This window comes from Lampetra fluviatilis, chromosome 55 (genome assembly GCF_964198595.1).
Source record: "Lampetra fluviatilis chromosome 55, kcLamFluv1.1, whole genome shotgun sequence".
In the NCBI taxonomy this organism is placed as follows: Eukaryota; Metazoa; Chordata; class Hyperoartia; order Petromyzontiformes; family Petromyzontidae; genus Lampetra; species Lampetra fluviatilis.
The window spans coordinates 1,615,872-1,635,227 of NC_136329.1; the positions used below are offsets into that span (position 1 = coordinate 1,615,872).

General features: G+C 49.7%; 1 long non-coding RNA gene across 1 annotated transcript in view; it reads left to right on the plus strand.

Annotated features, from left to right (window-relative positions):
* The first annotated feature begins 34 nt into the window (after positions 1-34).
* Positions 35-19,356, plus strand: part of LOC144949991 (uncharacterized) — a 36,179-nt gene continuing 16,857 nt past the window's right edge. Inside the window, exons 1-2 of the long non-coding RNA XR_013640333.1 lie at positions 35-168; positions 10,781-11,060. This is a non-coding gene — a long non-coding RNA (uncharacterized LOC144949991). The remainder of the gene's footprint in view (positions 169-10,780; positions 11,061-19,356) is intronic.

Genomic DNA, 19,356 nt, shown 5'->3' on the forward strand with positions numbered 1-19,356 from the left:
GGGAGCGGGGGGGGGGAGGGAGCGCCCCTGGAAGGGGTCCGCCAGCAGGAGAGTCGGAGATGTTCCCTCGCGGCTCGGGAAGAGCTACGAGGATTTGAGCGCCGTGGGAGGAGCGGGAGAGGGGACGAGACGCGCGGACGACTGGAGGAGGACGGGGGACACCGCCAGGTACGTGGCCCTTGGGGGGAGGGGCAGGCCGTGGTGGTGAGTCTGTGGGTCTCTGTGTGGTGAGTCTGTGGGTCTCTGTGTGATGAGTCTGTGGGTCTCTGTGTAGTGAGTCTGTGGTTCTTTGTGTGGTGAGTCTGTGGATCTCTGTGTGGTGAGTCTGTGAGTCTGTGTAGTGAGTCTGTGGGTTTGTGTGTGGTGAGTCTGTGGGTCTCTGTGTGATGAGTCTGTTACTCTGTGTAGTTAGTATGTGGGTCTCTGTGTGGTGAGTCTATGGGTCTCTGTGTGTTGTGTTTGTGAGTCTGTGGGTCACTACGGAGGAGAGGCTTCCATTCTTATGTCGGGAGCTGGACTGGTACCCTTGGACCTCTGGTATTCAGCAGGTCCGGTGGACCGGTTCTGGCTTCAGTTGTTACTCAGGGCAGAAAGCTGCCAAAGAACAGGGAGTGGGTCTTCATTTGAACTAAAGAATAAAAGGGGCGTGGGAGTATGGAGGCAGAGTGTGGGAAGTTGTTCATTAAGTCGTTATATTATTTTTTTTAGTAAGAACTCACCCTCGCTAAACAAGGTATCGCAATACTTTACAGTATAAATTAAACAAAATGAGTCCTACCTGTAAAATCACGACACATCTAAAAAGATAAAAATGAGAGGACACACTCAAGAAAAAGATCTCAGGCGCCACACTTGAGAAGGCCCTGCTACCAACTAGCGTAGAATGACAACTTGTGGGTTGAGCTAGCAGGGCTGGAGGAGTTCAAGCTATGTATCTACCGGACGTCTGGGGGCCTGAAGGGACTGCAGGTACCGAGGGCCAAGGCCATTTTGAGCTTTATAAATCATGTTTGCAAAAGACGTTTTCTCTTTAATTGAATCACTTCAATTGAAGTCCACTCGATGTGCTCCCAGGTTCCTTGTTCAAGCAATGTGCCCCGGAACTCGCCATCATGATCAGGAACATCGCAAATGCCTGATTCTCCATGGGGTGTTTTCCGTCCAACCTCAAACCTGGCCTGGTTTCTCCCTTGTTGAAGAAACCAAGTCTCGACCCGGATGACCCATCTAGTTATCGTCCCATCACTAACCTCTCGAACCTCTCTAAACTCCTTGAACGACTAGCCCTCGCCCAGCTAAAACCACACATCACCTCCTCCGCAAACTACTGCTGCTTCCAGTCAGCTCACTGTCAAAACTATTCCACAGAAACAGCACTCACCAGAGTGCTCGATGACATTTTAACGATCATTGATTCCGGCTCAACTGTTGCACTTGTAAGTCTGGACATTTCGTCAGCCTTCGACACCATCAACCATTCGCTCCTTACTTCCCTCCTAAAATCCGACTTCGGTATATGCGGCTCAGCACTCTAGTCGATAGTTTTGTACCTTTCTGACCGCCAATCTTCAGTCAGGGTGGGCATGTCCACATCGCCTGAAACAATAGCATTATGCGGGGTTCCCCAGGGCTCTGTACTAGGTCCCTTCTGCTCGTCACAGCCTACACTTCCCCGATCGGCCGGCTCATCGCAAGCTTCGGTGTTAAGCATCACTCATACGCGGATGACACTATTCTATTCACTGCCATCGATTCCAGCAATGCATCTGGATTCGAGAGGCTCTCGGAATGTACCACCGCCGTGCAACAGTGGTTCACTACACACAACCTAGCCCTTAATCCGAAAAAGTCAGTGGCCATCATGTTAGGTACCAAGCAACGTCTCAATTCAACACACATACACATTTTCAGGTCACAGCATCAGGTTCACCGACCACTTCAGCTACCTCAGTGTCATCCTAGATTCAACTTTATCCTTCGACCGTCAAACCAACTGTATCATCAGGTCATGTAACTTTCACCTGAAGGCTCTCAGACACCTACGTCCTCTCATCTCTACTGAAATTGCCAACACATTGGCATGTTGCATAGTTGGGTCTTGCCTTGACCATCGCGACTCCGTCCTAGTCCGGACCTCCACTGGCAACCTAAAGAAAATTCAAAGACTACAAAACAACCTAGCACGCGTCGTCATTGCCCACACTCATCCCCGTCTCGACTCACTCCCCTGTCTCCGCGCTCTCAACTGGCTACCCATCGCCAGTAGGGTCACATACAAGACCGCCTGCCTCTGCCACCATGCCTTCACATCTGCCTGCCCGCTGTACCTTTCTTCATTATTGACGACTTGCAGCTCAGCACACGGCAAATGCCTGCGCAGCGCGACTCACGACCTCCTCTTGATACCAAGATCCAGGATGGTCACGTCTATGCGCCTCCTTCAAGAGAGACTTAAAAACTCAGCTCTACAATCATGCTTTCGAGCGACTCTGAGCTCGGCTCCGCGCCTCTGAGTTGCGGTCATTACGTCCGCAAATTTGCGCGCGTTACAAATTGAATTATTATTATTATTAGTACAGCTCACTTAAATTGTATGCGATAGCTGACTGGTAGCCATTGCAGATCACGGAGGATGGGTTTTATGTGCTCGAAACGGCTAACACATCTAAATATGCGGGAAGCCGCATTCTACATTTGCTGCAGTTTGCAAACCAGTCCACAAGTCAGCTCGGCATACAGAGCATTAATCGGTGTTTCGAGATCACGAGCGGATAAGAGGGGGCACAGCCCTCTGAGCACTCTCCGGTGATGAAGCCCCGCTTTGACCACAGCTGCAACCTGAGTGCGCATGGTGAAGCTGAGACCGAACAGTACACCGAGGTTGTGCACCATTTTTACAGGGAGAGGGCGGACTCCATTAATTAATGGAGGTACTCCCCCTGTCCCATCTTCAGCCGGCTCTCTGACCCCAAAATCATCAGCAGCGTCTGGTCAGTTTTGCTGCACCTCCGCCAGGCAGTCTATTAAGCAGGCGAGGGCTGCATCTTGGCCACCTGGAAAGGAGACGTATATCTGGGTGTTATTGGCGTACTGATGGCATTGTAACCCGTGCCTCCGGATGATAGCTCCAAGCGGCCTAACATAGACATTGAATAAAAGGGGAGATAAGACTGACCCCTGAGGGATACCGTAAGGGGAGGGTCCAACAGGGGACATGTGGGGACCCAAGGCCACCTGCTAGGTCCTGCCCAGAGGTCTCAAAAGGGTTTTGATTCCTTACCCGTACCTGTACCCGGCCGCCCCAGGGTCGTAAATGGGTACCTGTACCCGTACCCGGCCGGGTACGGGTACCCGTTCCCTACCCGTACCCGTACCCTACCCGAAATGAGTGACAAACGGTTACTCACCAGTGACTCACGGCCTACCCGTACCCGTACCCTGTACCCGGCCGGGTACGGGTAGCCGGGTATCGGGTAGGGTACGGGTATCGGGTACCCGGTTGCGACCTCTGGCCCTGCCTTGCCGGAAAGATCCAATCCGCTGGAAGGCGGTGCCTCCGATTCCTGCCAGGCCCCGTAGGTGCCGCAATAAAACCTCATGATCAATTGTATCAAAGGCAGCTAACAGGTCGAACTTAACAAGGGCTGAAAGACAGCCCCGGTCCATCGCCACGAGGAGATTGTCACGCAAACCAAGGCGGACTCAGTTCCATGATGGGCCCTGAAGCATGATTGAGTGACATCAAAGAAGCACGCGGCCTCGGCCTCCAGACACAACTCCAACTGGGAGGAGGCCACCCATTCGACAATCTTCCCTAAAGAGGGAAGATTGAATATCGGGTGATTGATCGCCAGGATATCAACATCCAGTGCCGTTTCTGAAAGGTAAAAGTTGACCAATTTGGTCACTATCGGGATCACTGGCTCAAAGGCGTCCTGAAGAATCCAAGAGGAATAGGGATCTAAATCACAGGTGGTCCAGTGGTAATAGGTTTTTACCCTTTCAACTGGTACAAAAACTGACACCTTTATACAAGGCATCATGTTTGCAATAACCACAAAACAAGCAATCAAAATGAAAACAAAAAGAAACAACTCTGATAATGATAATGATATGCACTCTCCTGGAAGTTGATTGGTCCACACCCGAGACAGCTTTTCTTAGAGCCTAGTCTCCATTGGGGTTGGACCAGATGACGCCAAAAGGCGTACGACTCAACTCATGTGGTCTATTTCATCATCACAGTAGTCTGGATGAGGTCTGCAGGCAGGACTGGTGAAAAAAACCTCTCAAAGATGAGAGGAGCCCTTAGGTCCAATCTAGGATCAGGACTAATTGCTGGGCAGATGCCCTCTCTAATGCGATTGATCTTACTAGCAAAGAACTGATGGAAATCTTTGCAGCACTCTTCAGAAGGCGCAACCTTTATCGACGGACAGTTTGGGTGAATTAAACTGTTGACCATCCTGAACACCTCTTCAGGGGACAGGTTCCTTGCCGAGTCAATCCTCAAGGCGACGTACTTTTTCGTCGCCATGAAGATAGCCCGCGTGTTAGCCCGTTAACAGGCTCGTAGAGTTGATCTGCGCCAGCATCGTTCCATTTTCCTAAGTTCTACTTTCAGGGCTCTGAGGTCTCTGGTGCTCGTGGTAACTTTAGCATGAAGACAGTGGCAAGGAGCAAGGTCGTCGATAGCATATCAGAGCACTAAAATTAACTTCTATAACCAATCGTTGATGGTACCACTGTCACAGTAAGACGAAATGTGGGCCGACAAGGCAACAGAAAATCCAGGAGGGGCCGTTAGCCTTTTGGGCCGAACCCAGCTTCCCTGAAGTCCCCCAGAATGTTGGAGAGGGGTGGGGAGACCCTTGAACTCAGCGTGGATCACCGTGTGATCAGTCCATAATGCGCACGGAAATTTAATGGCGCCAATTGAGACCCCTTGGTTGAATACTAGGTTAACCGTGTGGCCGTGATCATGCACTGGACCTATATAAACTGAATAAATCCCATGGAAGCCATGGTATCCAAAAGGTCTGGAGCCAAACTATCAGATGGGTCATCCATCCATGTGTTGAAATCTCCCAGCACAATTCTGTGATGGAATTACAGGAAGAAGGGCGAGATCACCTCAGACAGCTGATACGTAAAATCACCTTTGCATCGAGGTGGTCTATAAACCAGGGTGAGATGCAGGCCCTGGTTCTCATTCAGGGGGCAATGCACGACCATGTATTCAAATGACCCAACTTTGGGACCAGGGCACATCGCACAGATATAACCGGTCTGAAAGATCACCGCCACCTGTCCGTTTATTTGGTCTGGGAATGTGCAATCTTGATTACCTATCTGGGACTAAATAAGCCAAAGGTTGGTCGATTCCCAGTCGAAGCCAGGTTTTGGTAATAAAAGCTCGATGGGGACAGCCCATAGCAATGTTGTCACGTACTAAAGGGGCACATCGCGTGACCGACCTGGCATTCGTGGGCATGAGCTTCAGTAAAGGCTCTTTCTTACTCCTAATACCTCTATTTTGCAGCTCAGTGGAACGTCGGTTTGGTATATTTATTATAACCCAAGGCCAACGGGGAAGGATCTGAGAGTCCGATGTAGACGTGAGACTACCGAATCTTACGGGTAGACAATGAATTGGAACCATCAATCCTAACTGGCTCCCAGATTTCAACCTGACCACAGGCCTCTTCCATCCACTAGTCCACCTGAAAAGTGTCAGTGTGAAGGGGACAGAGGCTCCTAAGGTCATGAATTTAGTAGTACATAAGTCACCAGAGAGGCAAGACTCAAAACACTGAAGTATACGTGAAAGGGTGTAAACCGCTATATGCTTGAGTTGCAACGCCTTAACACGGCTCATGCCTCCCTGGTGTTGGTCATACACCAGAAGCCCAGATGATGAGACAAATTGAGCTTCACCACGATGGACTGGACACAAGCCACAATGAGCAGGCCACAGGCCGAGATGGGCTGGTGCAGTGGCTAGTTGGACAGGCAGTAATAGTAGTGTCGTGTCCTCCTCGTTGTGTGTGCGTGGCGCACACACTCATTTGGAGTACAGCCCGGCCTAGACGGCGTCGACCGAGACGGCCAACTCCTGTCTGGCCGCACAATTATCGTGCGAAGGCGGCGAAGATGACAGCGACGACGAGACGAGTCCACTCCCAGAACCGGCAGCCCAGAGCTCCCACTTTCCGCTGCTTTTATTCTACTCGGCGCGGCCTCCTGGCTCCACCCTCACTCTGTCCTGGCTCCGCCCTGGCTCCGCCCTGGCTCCGCCCTGGCCGCGCCTCCCTTCTCGAACCCACCAGAGGCTTCCAGGGGCCTCCCGATGAGGTCTTCCATTACCCTTGCCCCAGTTCCTCCGCCCTGCCGGCACACAGCCGTGTACATGCTCGACGGCGTGAGCGCAAACTGTCCACCGCAGTTGCCGCTGCTGGACAGCAGTCGGCGCTGTGCCACTACGGTAGCACTGCCGCCGCATCCACTCCAGGATGAAGGAGGCTGAGCTTCAGCTCGGGAAAGCTGGGTGCGGGCCGCAGGGGGTTAGTCATGAGCAGGAACATGCGGGTGGTCGTCCTGTTGTGCCAATCAGGTGATGAGACAAGCTTAGCTTAGACAAGACAAGCTGGTTGTAGTGCTAGGACAATCAGATCGTGGTTAATACTGAAGCACCAATCAAGAGATGAGATGAACTGGGTTTGAATCAAGGTGCAGCTCAGGCAGATCCAGGGAGCAGCAGCAGCTCACAGCTTTCCTGAGAGCAGTAGCACTGGCAAGTCGAAGGGCCACAGGGCATAGGTAGGCCCAGTGACAAATGTAAAACTAACCTAAATCTCATTTAAAAAATGCAAAGCATCTACGATGTTAAAATCAAGGAAGGGTGAATAATAGGCGTTTAATAAATATAAAATAGCTCTTAAGAAAAACAAAATGGTTTAAAATACATGGGATACAGAAGCAGCCTCGGGGGGGGGGGGGGGGGGGGGGCTCCTTCCGCCTTGGAGAGCACATACAATCAGTTGTGACTCCCAGGATACTGTGGACTCGCCTCCCCGTCAATGGGAAGAGAGGGATAGTGGTGGTCGCTTACACCCGCACAGAAGATGAACATCAGTGGAGGGATGCAGGCAAGGCTGATGAGTCAGATTTTAATGCCCTATTGGGTCTGGAGTGATTGGAAGGCATGGGTGAGATCAGCTCAATAACAACAGGAGGCTGCTCAACTTCTGTGAAGCCCATGGGGCTTGCAATCACCACCACACTGGTTTCACATCGGCACATCCACACAACATCATTGATGCATGCCGGTTCCAAGCAAGAACATCTGCTGGACTAGAAAGTTGCGGAATAGCGAATGCGGGCCCACGTCCTTGAAACCAGGATCTACTATGGAGTTGATTTTTTTACTGAGCATCGGCTTGTCATTTGAAAGATGCGCCTACCATATTTTCACTGTGGTGGCAAGCATCCATCAAGGACCCCACTCAAACCCACAGTGGCCTGGTCTCGGCTTGCTGATGAAGGTTACAAGCAAGAATTTCATCATCGCTTGGAAGTGGAGTTGGCATCCCCTCCTGACACCGAGGGGAAATGGGTGAGGTTCAGGACTGTGACTCATGCGGCTGCTATAGCTGCATTAAGTACGCAGTCCAGACCTCCCCAGAAACTCTAGCTCACGGAGGAAGTGTTCCGGCTGGTTAAAGTAAACGGCAGGTCCACTCCCACTGCTGACAACATCCCACGTCCAAGAACGAGGAGGCTTGCCGCAGCCTTCGCTCGGAGGTTTGGAGGTTCGGAGAGCCGTTCCGTGCCGTAACGATGAGTGGTGCTTACGAGTTGTTGAGGAAATGGAAACTGACTCAGTAGCATGCTGTAACACCATCAAGAAGTGACTTTCAGCACCACACCTCTCAACATCCTTCAGGGCAAGAACGGTGATCTGATCTTGGACCTCCAAGAGCAGGTTGGCGGGTTTGCTGAGCATTTCCTTGATGTCTTGGGGCAACAGAAACCCGTTTCCCCAAGACAGCGGGGCTGACCCTGCTGGTGTTGCTGTGGTGCCTCAACGAACCGACAGCCCCGACGACGTGTCGTCTATTCAGCGCAACCAGAGCCACGATCGAGGAGGAATCCGATGATCTGTGAAGCTCTTTTTGCACAGATGTCTGGGAGTGGACCGAGCACTGCAAGGAGCAGCTGCCCCTCCACGGTGGCTAGATGTCAACTCCCTCTTCTGGTATACAGGAGGTTGTGGGTTCGACCCCAGCCCTAGCCGCCTGTATATTTGGAGTTTGCATATTCTCCCTTTGGTTCCTCCGGTTTTCCCAATGTGGGGTCAGCCCGTTCAGGGGTACAGCGGACATGATCTCGTGGCCAGGCATCTGCAGCCACGGGGGGCGGAGGGGGGGCACACTGTGTGATTTGGGCACCGCGGTGGCCAGGAGATGTTAACCGCCTGGCCCGGTATACAGGGGTCGTGGGTTCGACCCCGACCCTGACGCCTGCTGCTGTATATTTGGAGTTTGCACGTTGTCTCTGCTCGTGGTCATGTGACAAACCGCCTGTGGAAGGTGTGACATCCTCATGGCTGAGGGACTGCCAACCACGCCACTCGAGGACCCAAATCGGTTTCATCTGAAACCCGAAAACGGAATCGGAGAATTCAGAATTTGTGTTGAGACTGGAGGAGGATTCCGATGAACTACAGATGTCCAGTTGGGGCTTGGGTGTAATAACATCACAACAACAACAACAATACGATAAGAGTGCAAAGTACAAGAAATGTAAACAAATCACCCAGACACATTCAAATACAACCAAACCATCCCCGTCCTACCAGGCAAAGCCCATTGGCATTGCTGCTGCATTGGCGCTGTTGGCTTCATTGGCATTGCTGCTGCAGTGGCGTTGTTGTTGCATCCCCCCCCCCCCGTGCATCCCCAGCTCTCTCAGCCTCCCACTTCCAGCCCCGCCAACTTCACGTCTCCCTCAAAGCGTCCACGCAACGCTCCCCTCCCCCTACCCCCCTCCCTTGCCTCTCCCCCCTCCCTTACCTATATAACATCTTAACACGGCATCTCTCTCCCACTTCAGCAAAAAAATTGTCTTGCTGTGGTTTCCCCACCTGATGATGATTGCTTGTGTTGCGCTCGAAACGTCGTGATTTAATTTATATTATTTTCTACCCCACGTGACTTTACCGAAAGAACCAAAAAGGATGGATCTCTGTAGTCACGGAAACTTCGAATCTAGATTCCCACTCGGGTATCAACTTAGTTTTCAGAAGTAACCTGGCTACCACAAATGATATCTCAACAAAGTGGCCCATCGTAAGAAGTTCAACGCACGTACATACCTTGATGTTGTTGATGTTGTTGATGTTGTTGATGTTGTTGTTGATGTTGTTGATGTTATTGATGTTGTTGATGATGTTGATGTTGATGTTGTTGTTGATGTTGTTGATGTTGTTGATGTTGTTGTTGATGTTGTTGATGTTGTTGATGTTGTTGATGTTGATGTTGTTGATGTTGTTGATGATGTTGTTGATGTTGTTGATGTTGTTGATGTTGATTATGTTGTTGATGTTGATGTTGTTGATGTTGATGTTGTTGATGTTGATGATGTTGATGTTGTTGATGTTGATGTTGTTGATGTTGTTGATGTTGTTGATGTTGTTGTTGATGTTGTTGATGTTGATTATGTTGTTGATGTTGTTGATGTAGTTGTTGATGTTGTTGATGTTGTTGATGTTGTTGATGTTGATTATGTTGTTGATGTTGTTGATGTTGTTGATGTTGATGTTGTTGATGTTGATGATGATGTTGTTGATGTTGTTGATATTGTTGTTGATGTTGTTGATGTTGATTATGTTGTTGATGTTGTTGATGTTGTTGATGTTGATGTTGTTGATGTTGATGTTGTTGATGTTGTTGATGATGTTGATGTTGTTGATGTTGTTGTTGATGTTGTTGATGTTGATTATGTTGATTATGTTGTTGATGTTGTTGTTGATGTTGTTGATGATGTTGTTGATGTTGTTGATGTTGTTGATATTGTTGTTGATGTTGTTGATGTTGATTATGTTGTTGATGTTGTTGATGTTGTTGATGTTGATGTTGTTGATGTTGTTGATGATGTTGTTGATGTTGTTGATGTTGTTGATGTTGATTATGTTGTTGATGTTGTTGATGTTGTTGTTGATGTTGTTGATGATGTTGTTGATGTTGTTGATGTTGTTGATGTTGATTATGTTGTTGATGTTGTTGATGTTGATGTTGTTGATGTTGATGATGATGTTGTTGATGTTGTTGATATTGTTGTTGATGTTGTTGATGTTGATTATGTTGTTGATGTTGATGATGTTGATGTTGTTGATGTTGTTGTTGTTGTTGATGATGTTGTTGATGTTGTTGATGTTGTTGATGTTGTTGATGCTGTTGATGTTGTTGATGTTGTTGATGTTGTTGATGTTGTTGATGTTGATGTTGTTGATGTTGTTGATGTTGTTGATGTGCGATTCGTCACGTTGACAATGGTCATTCCCTGTGGCCGTCGAGGTTGTTTGAGCAAACAAACAAAAACGACAACGCCCGGATTGGAACGGCGGATCTCCGCGGCTTGGACGCCTTAGCACCTCTGATTAGCGCCGTCGTCTACGTACGGTGTGAAAGAGGTCCCAACGCACGTACGCACGTCGACGGTGTTGATGTTGCCGTTGCGCCGTGTAACGCCGACGGTGTCGATCGCTGTGGCCGCTCAGGTTCTTTGAGCGCCGTGGACACGACGACGCCGGCCCGCGAACCTTTAACGACATCCGCCGCCTCTACGACTCGCAGCCGGCGTCCTCCACCGTTACCACCACCACCACCGCCGCCGGCGGAGCCACCACCACCACCACCACCAGCTACTCTCGCGCCCGCAGGGGGGCGGCCCTGACCGCAACCACCACGATCGCAACCACCACCCTCCGCTCCAAATCCAGCTCGGATGACGTCAACAACATCATCAACAACAACAACATCACCAGCAGGAGGCCGCGGGTGAGAAAGGGGTGGTGATGGTGGTGGTGGAGGTGATGGTGGTGGAGGTTGTGGTGATGGTGGTGATGGTGGTGGTGGTGATTGATGGTGGTGGTGGTGATTGATGGTGGTGGTGGGGATTGGTGGTGGTGGTGATTGATGGTGGTGGTGGTGATGGTGGTGGTGGTGCATCTGCCAGACATCTCAGTCGGTCAACGCATGGCGCCTGACCTCCTGCCAGCAGTGAGCCTTGAACACTTCATGTGCCCTCAAAGTGCACCTGGCCTGGCACAAGCCCTGTGGTGATGTCACCACCACTTAGTGGTATTGGATGGTGGTGGTGGATGTTAGGTTCTCGCTAACAGCACTTGCCCCAACGGTCTGTTGAGACTATGTGGGGGATCTTTGTCTTTGGTGGTAGAGGTGATGGTGCAGATTATGATGATGGTGATGATGGCTATGGTGCTTTTGATAGTGGTGGAGGTTGTGGTGGTGTTTGTGGTGGTGGTGGTGATGTGTCTGTGTGTGCCTCTTGTACTTCCCAATTAACCACCATGAACACACCAAAACAACTCGTCACAGTGGCTATGAGATGTTAACTACCTCGCCTGGTACGCAGGAGGTCGTGGGTTCGATCCCGACCCTGACGCCTGCGGCTGTATATTTGAAGTTTGCGTGTCTCTCTCATCATCATCATCGTGGTGGCTAGGAGATGTTAACTCCCTCGCCTGGTATGCAGGAGGTCATGGGTTCGATCCCGACCCTGACGCCTGCTGCTGTATATTTGGAGTTTGCGTGTCTCTCTCCCCATGGTCACGTGGATTTTTCTCTGGGTCCTCTGGTTCCCCCCCCCCTCTCATTTAGAATCTTGTATTTCAGGCGTTTGTCTGCGGCTATAACTTTCCACGTGATAAGCCACTTCGTTGAGCTATCGTTTATGGTCAGAGCTACATAGCTCAGTGGACCTTACCTGGTAAAATGCAAAAATAGTGTAAATAGTAATCGAGATCTCGGGATGGAACGGCGCTGCTCAAAGACGGTACCACCACTCGTAGAACGGTGGATGATCACCTCCAAGAACTCCTGAACTCGAGATATCAGCATCATAAATATCACCTCCAGCGCTGTCCCACAACACCCTGCGGAAGGCAACCTCACAGACCCCAGCAAAACGTGTGAAAAGATTTTGTCGATTCTAGATTTGAAGTTTTCATGACTGAAAAGATCCAAACTATTTGGTTCTTTCGGTAAAGTCACGTAGGTGAAAAAAAAAATTAAACAACTAAATTAAATCACGACGTTTCGGAGGCAACACAAGCTTCCGTCATCAGGTGGAACAGCTACAGAAAAACTAGTGAGCTTTTGTCGGTGATCCCGCGGGGGGGGGGGGACACAGGCGTCTATGACATCTTCTGGTCAAACCCCAATTTTTCCAGAGCCCAACTTTGTCCCCCGCCTCTCGGTGATTCCTCTAGAAGCAGCAGGAAACTGCTGCGAGTGGCCACATGAAATGTGAGAACGCTCGTTACGGAGGAGCTGAACTGGTATGGCATGGGCCCCTGTGGAATCCAGGAGGTTCGGTGGAGCGGTTCTGGCTGCGGTCACCATGAGGGGTGGACAGTGCTCCGCTCGATGCAGGAAACTGCTAAACAACAGGGAGGGGCTCCGCTTCTGAACAATACAATTGTCATGGGAGCGTGACAGTCAGGTGTGCGAAGCTGTGAGTCCCAGGCTACTGAGGGCTCGCCTCCCCATCAACGGGAGGTGACGAATGCTGGTGGTGGCGGCTTTTACGCCCCCGTAGAAGATGAACATCAATGGAGGAATGCAGGCAAGGCTGGTGAGTCAGATGCCTTCTATGAACTGCTGTCCAAGATACTAGCAAAAGTGCCCCCTTGAGATCGTCATCTTGCTAGGTGGCTGTAATGCCCGAGTGGGCAATTGACAGACACCTGGGCCAGAATGATTGGAAGAGTTGGGCGAAATCAGCACAATAACAAAGGTGTTAGATGGAAACTACCTCCGTCACGCGCGACTGCAAAGTTTTCTTGCTGTGGTTTTCCCGCCTGATGATGATTGCTTGTGTTGCAATCGAAACGTCGTGATTTAATTTATTTTATTTTCTACCCACGTGACTTTACCGAAAGAACCAAAGAGTATGGATCCCTGCAGACACGAACACTTCCAATCTAGTTTGGGTATTAGGTTGTTGGACTTATGTGCAGACAATTTGGCTTGCAATTATCAGCACGCTGTTCCGGCAAGAACATCTGCTGGATTCGTGATTGAGGGGGGGATTGAGGGCCCATGTCCTTGACACCGGGACATACCATTGAGCTCATCTGCCCACTGACCATTGACTTGTTATCGATGAGAGAAATGCTGCCATTCCTCCACTGTGGTGGCGGGCGTCCATCTAGGACCCCATTGAAACCCACAGCAGCCTGGTTTGGGATCACCGCTGATGAAGGCTGCAAGTGAAAATGTAATTATTGATTGCAGCTGGGGTTGGCATCGTCCCCCCCCTCCTCCTCTTGGTGCCAAGGGGAAATGGGTGAGGTTCCGGACTGGCTCATGCAGCTGATGTTGATGGTGATGATGGTGGTGGTGGTTATGGCGGTCGTGATGGTGGTGCTGGTAATGATAGTGATGGTGGTCATGGGTAAGGTTCAGGACTGTGGCTCATGCAGCTGCAATGGCTGCATTGGGTACACAGTCCAGACCTCTCCAGAGACCTCGGCTAACGAGGAGTTAGCCGAAAACAGAGGTTTACCACAGCCTTTATTCAGAGGTTTTGGAGAGCGGTGCGTCGCTGCAAGGATGAGTGGTGGTCGCGGGTTGCTTGCGATGGAAACTACCGCCGTCACGCGCGACTGCAAATCACTCTTTAACTCCATCAGAGAAGTAGCTTTGCACCACCACGCCTGTCACCATCCTTCAGGGATAGAACGGCGATCCGATCTCCGACTTCCAGGTTTGCAGAGCATTTCTACGAGGTCTTGGGGGGAGGGGGGGGAATTCTCTCAGCCAAAGACACCATCACAATCGGTGATTGGGGTAGCAAAAGAGACTCCATAGAACGGTTGTTTTAATTCCGCTATGACAGCAATATTCAGGCATTGCCTGGTTATTCCGTCATCACAACCCCCGTGGTCGTAGATGGGATCGTCGTAAATCGCACCGCACGGTTCCCATAGAGCGTAGGAACAGGAGACGCATCAACTCGCCCATGCGTCTTGGCTTTGTTTTTTATCGACCGTATTTAGCGGGGGTTCAATAGGTTCAACATCCAATGCCATAACTAATATATTTGCAGTATAGTAATAGGTTTTTACCCTTTCAACTGGTACAAAAACTGACACCTTTATACAAGGCATCATGTTTGCAATAACCACAACACAAGCAGTCAAAATGCAAACATAAAGAAATAACTCTGATGATGATAATGATATGCATTGTCCTTGAAGTTGATTGGTCCACACCCGAGACAGCTTTTCTTAGAGCCTAGTCTCCATTGGTGTTGGACCAGATGACTCCAAAAGGCGTATTGATAGCTCGGGGTAAGCATTTACACTATGAGACCTCCTTTACCAGTGGCAAAATATAGTAATAGGTTTTTATCCTTTCAACTGGTTATTGCAAACATGATGCCTTGTATAAAGGTGTCAGTTTTTGTACCAGTTGAAAGGGTAAAAACCTATTACTATATTTTGCCACTGGTAAAGGAGGTCTCATAGTGTAATATGTTTGCATCGCCACACCCATCATGGCCTAGGACAGTGGTGCGGCCTAGTAACCACCACCGCCGCCACCACCACCACCGCCGCCACCACCACCACCGCCACCACCAGCGCCACCGCCACCACCACCACCAGCGCCAGCAGCAGCAAGCAGCTGTGGCACCGCCCGGCTCCGGCAAATGGTCCCCGCGTTGGCCGTGATGCAAACGCAGAGTCGGTCCGGACGGTAGCGACGTTTGTTTATATACTCTTTGGTTCTTTCGGTAAAGTCACGTAGGTGAAAGAAGAAGAAAAAATAAGAAGAAAAATAAATAAGAAAAATAACTAAATTAAATCACGACGTTTCGGAAGCAACACAAGCTTCCGTCATCAGGTGGGACAACCACAGCAAAGAACAAAATTACTGCAGTAATTACTACAGTAATTGCTGCAGTAATTACTACGGTAATTTTGTGTTGCTTCTGAAACGTCGTGATTTAATTTAGTTCGTTTTATTCTTTATTTTTATTTTTTATATTTATTTTCACCGACGTGACTTTACCGAAAGAACCAAAGAGTATGGATCATTGCAGTCACGAAAGCGTCAAATCCAGTTTGTTAAGACCTTTTGTGGGGACGTTTTTTTTCCCTGCATCAAACTAATTATGAAAATATCAGAATGATGTTTCATACCCATCTCTGGCAATCAAACAGGAGTTGTGTGTTCAGATGTTCAAACTGCAAATTGATAATTTTTGCAAGGCACCATTAGGTCTGCATTCACCACACACACCGGACTTGTGGCCACACATGCAAACCAACATGCTCATCAACAGCTCTGATGAAGCATGCATTGTCCCTGTGTTATTGCCAGAAAGGGGAAAAAAACATTTTGTTATTTTTTTCATAATTTCTAACTTTTGTTTCAAATATTAATTAATAATTACTTACGATATTTAATTAAAAATAAATTAGCTACCTCTGATTAAACTATCATAACCCTAATATCTAAATCCCCCCCCCCCACCCCCCGCACCTTAACATCTCATAGCCACCGTGAATGGCTAGGAGATGTTAACGTCCTCGCCTGGTATACAGGAGATCGTGGGCTGAATCCCGACCCTGATGCCTGCTGCTGTATATTTGGAGTTTGCGTGTCTCTCTCATCATCATCACGGTGGCTAGGAGATGTTAACTACCTCGCCTGGTGTGCAGGAGGTCGTGGGTTCGATCCCGACCCTGACGCCTGCTGCTGTATATTTGGAGTGTGCGTGTCTCTCTCTCTCATCATCACGGCGGCTAGGAGATGTTAACTACCTCGCCTGGTGTGCAGGAGGTCGTGGTTTGAATCCCGACCCTGACGCCTGCTGTATATTTGGAGTTTGCGTGTCTCTCTCTCATCATCACGGTGGCTAGGAGATGTTAACTACCTCGCCTGGTATACAGGAGGTCGTGGGTTCGATCCCGACCCAGACGCCTGCTGCTGTATATTTGGAGTGTGCGTGTCTCTCTCTCTCTCATCATCACGGTGGCTAGGAGATGTTAACGACCTCGCCTGGTCTACAGGAGGTCGTGGTTTGAATCCCGACCCTGACGCCTGCTGCTGTATATTTGGAGTTTGCGTGTCTCTCTCTCATCATCACGGTGGCTAGGAGATGTTAACGACCTCGCCTGGTCTACAGGAGGTCGTGGTTTGAATCCCGACCCTGACGCCTGCTGCTGTATATTTGGAGTTTGCGTGTCTCTCTCATCATCATCACGGTGGCTAGGAGATGTTAACGACCTCGCCTGGTCTACAGGAGGTCGTGGGCTAAATCCCGACCCTGACGCCTGCTGCTGTATGTTTGGAGTGTGCGTATCTCTCTCATCATCATCACAGCGGCTAGGAGATGTTAACGACCTCGCCTGGTGTACAGGAGGTCGTGGTTTGAATCCCGACCCTGACACCTGCTGCTGTATAGTTGGATTTTGCGTCTCTCTCCCCGTGGTCGCGCGGATTTTTTCTACTCCGGGTCCCCTGGTGTTTCCCTCCACATTTAGCAGCAGCGTGCGTTCAGGGTGTTTGGCTGCGGTTATAAATTCCTCGCGACGACGATGACAATTATTAGCCACTTTGTTGAGCGAGGGACTGCCAACCACGCCAGGTCGCTTCTGAATAAGTAATATTTCAAAAAAGACTTTTTAAAAAACACGCTGTAATGGAATGTACCGTACTAGTAATGGCAGAACTCCACGACTCCAGGAAGTGGCCCTGAGGCTTGCCCACAGCGTAAGGGGCCGTGGTGATTTACAGCCCAACGTCAGTTGAGCGTGGACAATTAGACCCAAGGCGAAACATAACATGTAAAAAATGTTTAAAAATATATATATTTTTTTATTTCTAATGATCGAATATAGTATTGTCATCGGTATGACATGAGTTTGCAGTCGATACCACATTGGAAAGTGGGTAAATATTTAGTTACAAGATTTGAGGATACAACAACAGACAGAGTGAGTTCATAAAAAAGCTACGTAGCTAAGTGGGCCTTAGCTCGTAAAATAAACGCTTTAGTTTTAGTTTTCTTGCTGTGGTTTTCACACTTGATGATGATTGCTTGTGTTGCAGTCGAAACGTCGTGAGAATTGTATTGTTTAATATTTTAAATATTGTATTATTTCCCTTCTACGTGACTTTACTGAAAGAACCAAGAAATTGAACTTTTCCAGAACCCCATGGTCTTCACGTCTTGCTGAGCATTGATGTTGAGGAATTATTGGGGGGGGGGGGGGGGACCCCCTCGGCTCAGATAACATATTGAGCCTGCCGGGAGCTGCCGTGCCTCAAATACTGCAGGAGGTAGCCGCTCTCTGCCAGTGTTTGGCCGATGGTGGCACCTTTTGAGGTGCAAAAGGCGATCTGGAGTCTTGCGACCAGGACAGAGATGATCCCCCAAGACGAACTGCTGAGGGAGGGTGGCGTTTGTGCACAGACTGCCCTCAATGACAAAGACAACAGTCTGGACCGCAGGACAGGTTCCGCAGGATTGGACGGATGCCCTGGTGACCCCCGCTTTGAGAAGGGGGACCACACAAATTGTAACAACTGCAGGGGCATCTCACTCCTCGGTGTGCTGGGAAAGGTCCTGGCAAGGATTATTCAACATCGCCTTTGCAGAAGCGCTGAGAAGAGGCTTGCGGAGCCCCAATGTGGTTTCAGTCTGGGGTGGTCCTGCACGGATGCCATATTCTCTTTGTCTACTGTAGCAAGGGTGTAGGGACTTTAAACACTACCTACCTCTCTGCTTTATCGACATGGCCCAGACCTATGATACCATTGATAGGCCTGGGCTCTGGGTTATTTTTGTGCTTTCGGAGTCCCTGACTCTCTGCTCACAATCATTAAGAACCTTCATGATGGTGAGAAGAGCCCCGGGTAAAGTTGCGTGGTCAGAAGTCGGAGCCATTTCCTGCTCATTTGGGTGTGACAGGGATGTTATCTGGCTCCCCACATAATTTAACATCGATTTTGATCACATAGTTCGAGAAACTATCCATTGTTTTACCAGAGGAATGTCCACCTGATACAGAAACAATGGGAGGCTGATCTATGCATGGGTGCAGTCAAGGGGTGGCTCCCTATTGGTCAACCATGTTGTGTTTGCTGATGATCTGCTCACTCTGAGATGGAAATTCTGCCGCTTAACCTTGAACATGCCACTAAGAGGTGGGGCTTTTCCTTCAGCCGCTCCAAAACGAAGCACCTGCCTGGGCATTATACGCCATCAAATACCTCTCCGCCCACGAGTGACAGTGCAGGTGTGGAGCGGTTTCTCTCTCCCGATCAGTCGCCCGGCATTATCTTTTCATCACCTGCGTAATGCGATGTGGCAGCTACCCCTGGTCTGTCTACTGGGGAACCTCTTTCCTGCCAAGGGCCATTTGGATATTTATATAACATCATTCGCGGGCCACGCAAAATGATCAACTTCAAAATTAGCCCGTTATATTTGGTCAAACATTTAATCAACTCGCCCCTAATGCGATGGCTGGAACTGCTTCTCTTTGGCGAGGCGTGTGGTGATGTTAGCTGGTATCGATGATGTTGCTGCTACTCTCAACTGCTTTTCGAGGTTTGCTCCTAGATTTATTGGATTTCGTGTCCTACCTGCGGTTGCCTTGGCAGGGCCACACCAAATGATTTCTCGGGCCTCATACGGCCCGTGGGCCGGACGTTCCCCACCCCTGCTCTAATGGAACATCTTTGCTAATTAGAAACACTCAGACAACCCTGCCTACTATCCATCTTGTTTTCACCAGACTGGATTGTGTGAGGAGCTCGCAAATCCTCGATAGATCTGGACACGGTCCCATCAGTGAGCTCCTCTGACAGGCTGGGTCATGTAGCCCGCATGCTCAACCACCGCATGCCCAAGCAGCTTCTGTTTGGCCAGATAGTGGTGGCTAAACGGGCACGGCACGGGCTAGAGAAGAGAAGGAATGATGCAGTACAGGAGGATGTGGAATTTGCCGATGACTGGTACCAGCGGTGTCAAGATCGGCCTTTGTGGAGGAGGCTCGTGAAGGACGCTGCTACTGGGCAGTTGGAGGCAGTCGCC